The sequence below is a fragment of the Lissotriton helveticus genome, chromosome 7, assembly GCF_964261635.1.
Source record: "Lissotriton helveticus chromosome 7, aLisHel1.1, whole genome shotgun sequence".
Classification (NCBI taxonomy): Eukaryota; Metazoa; Chordata; class Amphibia; order Caudata; family Salamandridae; genus Lissotriton; species Lissotriton helveticus.
In genome coordinates this window covers 1,522,254,414-1,522,261,874 of record NC_136068.1, presented here as the reverse complement: position 1 = coordinate 1,522,261,874, position 7,461 = coordinate 1,522,254,414, and positions in this window count along the sequence as shown.

Sequence of the window (7,461 nt, the reverse complement as noted above, 5' to 3'; positions counted from 1 at the left end):
AGTTTGTACATAAATACAGCTGCACTAAACACAGTAGTCTTCTCTTTACAGACTTCAAACGCACACATGGCAGCAGCATTAATTACATCAACTCATCAACTGGGCTGGAGGGCATTTTGATTCTTTGAAGACAATATCACAACTTTGTATATGGGTAATTGGGATGGTTTGTCACCCAGAGATTCTTTAAGGCAAGGGCAAATTGGACAATTAATCTGGGCCCCCACCTCCCAAGGCCCTCCCCAGTATTCTTTCTCTCTTACTCGCTTCTATTTTTCTGTCCAAATCTCTCCCCCCACCCTCCCGTCTACCTCTAACTCTTTCTCTACCTATCCCTCCCTCAACACCTTGTCTTTCTATATATCTTTATGTGGCGGGGTGGGTAGCGCAGGGGTAGGAATAGAGTCTGAAGGCAGGAAGAGTGCTTTTAAGGATGGCTTTATTTTTAGATATGCTTTCTTTCTCCGGTTTGAATGTCTAATGCGGGCGAACTCATCGGTCTCCGTCCTAACGCCCTTCGGGAACACAGGCAAGTCCAGGGCGGTTCTGCGACGTGAAGATGTTCCTGCCGCCAGAACGTCGGGGTAGCCGTCGACCTCCAGTCGGACTCCGGAAGGGCACCACCGGAAAATGAAGAAAAGAAAAGAAAACTCAGGAAGAGTGTTGGCCTCACACTCGTCGAGGGAGAGGGAGTGAGGGACTCTAGTGGTTCAGTGCATATACAGAACGGAGTGGCGGCGTGCTCGTGAGGAAGGGGTGCAGGGAAACGTGAGGCGGTATGTGGTGAACGCTTCAACCGTTCCAACCCGCCCAGCCCGCTACCTTGCCCCGTACCTTGCTCAGCCACGCCCCTCCCCCGGGTGCGTGGCAGGGCGAGTCGCGGAGTCGTTGGCCTCCTGGCTTGTCGGCTTCTACGAGTCCGGTTCCTCTTCTCTCCGTCTCCAGCGTCTTCTCCTCACCGCAATCGTCCTCCGGGGAAGTGTTCTTCTCCGTCTTCCGGGTTCCGCCTTGTTTTGAGCCGAAACACTCCTCCCTGGGCGACGTCACTGCTGCAAGGCTGTCGGCATTAAAGGTACAGAGACCCAATTCGGTCTCTCCACCCCAGGGATACGGGAAGTCCGGGTTTGCCCACTCCTCCTCAGGTTCTGCAGTCTCGTGCTGAAGGGCGCGAGAAAAGGGCAGTAAGGGTACAGCAGACCACCAGTCCTGTGCAGTCCTACCCCGGTCCAGGTCTGTCTCACAGGGGCGACCCGCCCCGTCACACTTTACTTCTCTCCTTGCCCATCTCTTTCTCTGTTATCTCTCTCTCAGTATCTGACCTCACCCTTCTTAACCTCTGTCTCTCTCTGCTTCCTTCCTACCCTTCCTCCCTACCCTCTTCTGAGTTATTCTTCATTTCACTTCCCATTTGCTACCATGCTTCTGTGGCACGCCAGGAGATCCATGTGCTCCAAAAGAAAACATGGGTGACTGGATGACAATGATTTTCCCAACAGTACATCCAACATGTCAGCTGACTCACAAGGAACTTCCAGCCGCACTGCAAGTTTCTGCACATTAACAATGAACCCAACAAAGTGTGTGAATCGGATAAACAGAGTCTAAATATTAGATAGAATCGATCGGGCATAGCTTGTATTCAATGAGAAGTATTAAAATTATCAAGCCACAGTACAGAGAAAAAATGAAAAAGATAAAAAGTTTATTTTCCTCTGGGAAATCTCCTTTCCATATAGCTTCGCTGAAACATTTGAAGCTCACAGGTTAGTGACTTCTGCAAATGAAATAATTTTGGGTCATTGTGTGCCTAATATACATTCTCTCCTGGTAACTGTGTCACGTTTGTACATAGATTACCTGGCTTGAATGCCACTGTGTTTGCATCATCATGCGTTTCTTTCGAATTGAGCTGCCACTACGCAGATCTAAGTAAGTTCTGCAGTAACGGTGCAACACAAAACATTGGGGTTTCCATCAAGATTTACCAAGTAGCTTCTAAAATGTAAATTCTGTTATTAGCCACCTCTCAGACATACCAACGCCTCTGGCTCAGAGGGGGCTTCAGGATGGATAGCACTCGCCCTAAACGCCAGGTGCTGCAGCAGCCTAACAGTGGCGTGGATTGTTCTTGCTCTATACATAAATATCATGGTTGGCAGTTAAAAGTCTACACTCCTACTTTTTGTGGTAGGCAGCTGTAACGATGGGTGCACACGCACGGGGCACTAGGACCTGCACGAGGGAGAACGAGGGCGGGTGGAAAGGGAGGAGCCAGGGACTGGGGACGGCAGTTAGCCGATGACCATGTAAGGAGGAGGACGTGCAATAAAGAAGTACAACCTTTATAACGAGTGTCCGTGTGTTTGTGGAAGCAAGGACACTACAGTAGCCACAGTCTATGATTTATATCAGAACTGTTTGAAGTACAAGGCTGACCAATTGACTATGCAGCGCCTGTTTATCCACACACAGCACTAGACAGGGTTTATCAGCGTCACCCTCCATTTCAAAATCATATATCAGGTCTATAATATGGCCAGCCTGTATAGAGATGTAGGCTGTATTATGACACAGCTATCTCATAGGACTCAATTTGCACCTCAATGATAAGCCCCAACAAGGCTTAAAACCGTCCAGGCCAGGTTCTATTTTGGACCATTAACACACTGGTATAACACCTTTAACTATTATTAGTTTCCTTAACAGGGTGATGCAGAACTCAGACACACATAACTGTTGTGGCCATCCACAGCAGAGCCAGTCCTTGTGCCAGTACAAGCAGTCAATAAGAAGCCAATACGAAGTGGCCGATTTCCAACACATATGAAGTTCATTTTTTCGTAGCGTTCATTGCCACTTCAGCTATTTTTTGTCCCCATGTTCCACTTTCACTGCAGACCTTCCTTCATGATATTGTGCACCTCGATCGGTCCTATCAACTCTTAGGTCGCTCAGTGCCTCGGCCCGTAGTCCTAAATATAAAACTTCTTAGTCCGAATGATAAAGGGTCTACTAAAAGATATGCATCATTAAAAACAGTCCAAACAAGATTTCATTTTATCAAGCATTATTTAGACTAGGGTGCCCTTGGCATATTGATGCCCTATTGTCTTCTGAAAGAAGCCTTTGTCACTCAATGTGAGGATTTTAGATAAATAATAACACTGGTCCCTCTCAGCTCGGCGTACTTGAAGGATGCTTCAAATATATTTCTGAAATTGCCTCATTTATATAAAAAACTGCCATAATAAAAAAAAATCAATGCCATTAAGGGCATTGTACTTGCACAAGGTGCCCGGCGCTGGAGGCAGCGAGGCATCCGTGGTTCACTTCAGTTCATACGTATATGAACAAGGTGAACTGTAAAGTAAACGGAGTGATGAGTCCAAGGCCTGCCCTGAGCAATCATGCCTCGCAGCCCCTGGCCTCGGGCACCATGTGCAAGTACAATGCAGGATACCCGCGGTCCCTGCAGGGGACCCCATAGGAGGGCAGACCTCGTAGTAGGTCCTTGGGCAGCCGGCCGCCCATTCCGGGGGTGGAGGCAGGGGGGTGGGGGGCGGCAACGATAAGGGTGAGGGGCGTCCCCCACGGGTCAGGATAAAATGGAAGCCCCGCCCACCACGCGCTCTCTTTGCTGCTGCCCCCACACTAGTCAGTCGCTCCCCTGGCTGCTCCTCGCCAGCCGTAGGGTAGTTAGGCTTCCCCGCCCCCTCCCCCGTCGGACACGAGGCCCGCACTTTCAGCTCCCCTCAAGGTAAGCGGATTGCAATGCCTCCCCCTGGGCCCCGTCCTTGGGTAAAACCCAAGTCGACAGGGCTCCGTGGCTATGCCACGGGGGGGCAGGAGATCCGTGAATGTGCGTCATGGCTGGGGGCTGTTGTGGGGGTTGTGGGCGCCGTAATATCGAGCGGCAGAGCGGCGTTGGGGCGACGACCGTGGGCGTAGAGATGTGGGCCGTGCAAACATCCACGTGGTCTGCTGGCGTGGGGGCACCGGAAGGCAAAGTTTTATCAGAGGTGTGGGGAACGGCCGGAATAGCACAGTTACGAGAGCGTTAGATGGGGGTGCGAGAGGTCGGGCGTTCGATCCCGCCGCGGTAGCAGGCCGCATTTGGAAAGCTTGCCAATGTAAATTTACATCAACAAAAAGACAGGGTGAATTTGCTACTATGATCAGCACATCAATATTGCATTTTTCCCGTAGTATTCATTTGTCCAGTAACACAAAAATACTCAATTTGGGAGTGCCCAACTGATAGGATGCTTATTCACCCTTAAGCAATTTCCGTCACGATAATCTACCCACAGAAGGTGTAGTAGAATTTCATGAACCATAAATAGAGATAATTAAACCAGTGCACATCCCTACTAGTTACTTTTATCCAATTGAATTTCAATTCAATCACTTCAAAAGTTCAATTCTCTTCAAGTCCACACAAGTATTCAGATAGTACACAGTCCATTAGTTCTTAAAGTTCTTATTTATTGATTATTTTCTTGCCACATCGTCACAGCCGACGCGCGTTTCGCCCTCCGCGGGCTTTTTCAAGGCTGCAAATTAGTATACAAATACATACAATCAGTAAAAATCATACATTAAAGGCCACCTTTACCCATCCATGATTAACCAAAGGCTCCAACACTTGTTCCCCTACATCCCAGTTTGGAGCGTCTATCATGTATCATTATTATTTTTCAAGTCTGGTACTTAGATTCTAAGTAGCTGCACAGTTGCTTAATCAAATAGCACGCATAATGTACATTTATTTGAGAAAGTCGAATACACACGTTCTTTAGTGGTCACCCTACTTCACATAGTTGCCTTATGTTAGCTGTTGAAAAACTCTATTTCAAGTTATCCATGCAAAACCTTTCGCTCAAGATGACCACCACTTGTGCCTCAGTGTCTTTTGTTAGAACGCATTTCAGTGTGCCCATAGTCACCACAAATCTATCAATATTCAAAAGTTATTGCTATTTTAGTTGCACAATTGGAAACTGAGTGCATATACATTGCTACCTAAAATTTAAAAGAATCCACTTACCAAAGACAAATAGTATGGTGAGTGGCGTGTTTTCATATAAATCAATAAAAGACGTAAAAATCCTTAATCATTGGTCCTGTAAAACCAAACAACGCCGGTATTTAGAAAATTTTCTCACATTAGTATGTCGCGTCACACTTATCAGTTCATCAAGGACAATTCCCATATAGGCCGGCTTACCTTAAAGCCTTAAATAGTGAATGTGAAAATTGTTCCTCATAATTCTTGTACTTCTAAATCCATTCGTCACTCAGTGGTCTGTGATTTAATCGAGGATTGAAGGAGCCATGATAAGTTCCATCTGAAATGATAAGTTCATCCCCATTTCAGTTGTTTAAGAGGGAAACGATTTGATGTACTGTTTATAAACCTATTGTGTTTCCAATTGTGTATTCCATTATGTTATCCCAAGTTTACAGCAAGGCTCTAGAACAATGCCTTTCCAAATACCGGTCCAACACTACTGTAAAATGACCAATGTTGCTATCGTATTAATCCTCTAGTGGACACACGACAAAAGTAGAAAATACAAAGCGCATCTGCCAATCAAGTCTTCGGGGCCTTAAAACCCAGAAGACTCGATTGGCAGATGCGCTTTGTATTTTCTACTTTTGTCGTTCTCCGTTTTTAAAATAATTAGGGAAATAAACAACTGGATTAGGAATACGCATCTATGTCAACGGAAATATGACATACGATTGCATTGATTTTTTAATGAATGCGTGATGTGAGGACGGGTCCATGGAAGTCCGTATGTGGCGATGGGCAGCGTAAACAGATGATTAGAAGTACAAGAATTATGAGGAACAATTTTCACATTCACCTTGATGAACTGATAAGTGTGACGCGACATACTAATGTGAGAAAATGTTCTAAATACCGGCGTTGTTTGGTTTTACAGGACCAATGATTAAGGATTTTTACGTCTTTTATTGATTTATATGAAAACACGCCACTCACCATACTATTTGTCTTTGGTAAGTGGATTCTTTTAAATTTTAGGTAGCAATGTATATGCACTCAGTTTCCAATTGTGCAACTAAAATAGCAATAACTTTTGAATATTGATAGATTTGTGGTGACTATGGGCACACTGAAATGCGTTCTAACAAAAGACACTGAGGCACAAGTGGTGGTCATCTTGAGCGAAAGGTTTTGCATGGATAACTTGAAATAGAGTTTTTCAACAGCTAACATAAGGCAACTATGTGAAGTAGGGTGACCACTAAAGAACGTGTGTATTCGACTTTCTCAAATAAATGTACATTATGCGTGCTATTTGATTAAGCAACTGTGCAGCTACTTAGAATCTAAGTACCAGACTTGAAAAACAATAATGATACATGATAGACGCTCCAAACTGGGATGTAGGGGAACAAGTGTTGGAGCCTTTGGTTAATCATGGATGGGTAAAGGTGGCCTTTAATGTATGATTTTTACTGATTGTATGTATTTGTATACTAATTTGCAGCCTTGAAAAAGCCCGCGGAGGGCGAAACGTGCGTCGGCTGTGACGATGTGGCAAGAAAATAATCAATAAATAAGAACTTTAAGAACTAATGGACTGTGTACTATCTGAATACTTGTGTGGACTTGAAGAGAATTGAACTTTTGAAGTGATTGAATTGAAATTCAATTGGATAAAAGTAACTAGTAGGGATGTGCACTGGTTTAATTATTGCCAATGTAAATTCACCATAGACTGTGGAGCGTTGAGGCAACGGCCGGAATAGCACAGTTGCAAGAGCGTTAGATGGGGGTGCGTGAGGTCGGGTGTTCGATCCCGGCCTCGGTAGCAGGCCGTATTTGGAAAGCTTGCCAATGTAAATTCACCATAGACTGTGGAGCGTTGAGGCAGGGGCCGCAAACTGGGCCATGTGGCTACCCTTGCGGGGGTATCGTCGGAAGTTGGCAGGTAATTACGGCGGGCGAAGCGGCGAGAGGCAGTTGAAGTTCAACGCATGATATTGTATTCTTACAAAGGTTAAGGCTGGGTTCAACGTCAGTGTTTCGGGGTTTGCAGTCGGGGTTTATCTGCCGAGAAGGCAGCGTCTCCGAGTGGGCAGAGATTGCGCGCCTCGGGCTGTTGACCAGAATGCTCCCCGGTACTCGGAGGCTCCACACGAGGACTCGGAACGTGATGGCAGGCCCGCTCGATACTAGTGCCGGGTTAGGACCAGCCACACCTAGGCACTCGGGGAGCCCCTAGTGCCCTCCTTACTCACAGGGACGGCGGGGGCTCCGCCCTGCGTGGATCCTGGGCTTTATGCAGCGGCCGTGCTACAACGGAGCTCCCGCCCTCTGAGCTCTTCGTCCGTCAGCGGATCACATAGGGGCTCTCCCTCATCCATGGGAGCCCCGTGGAGGGTGCCAGATGTAGACCATCTCTCGCCGCCTCTCACCGGAGCGCAGGG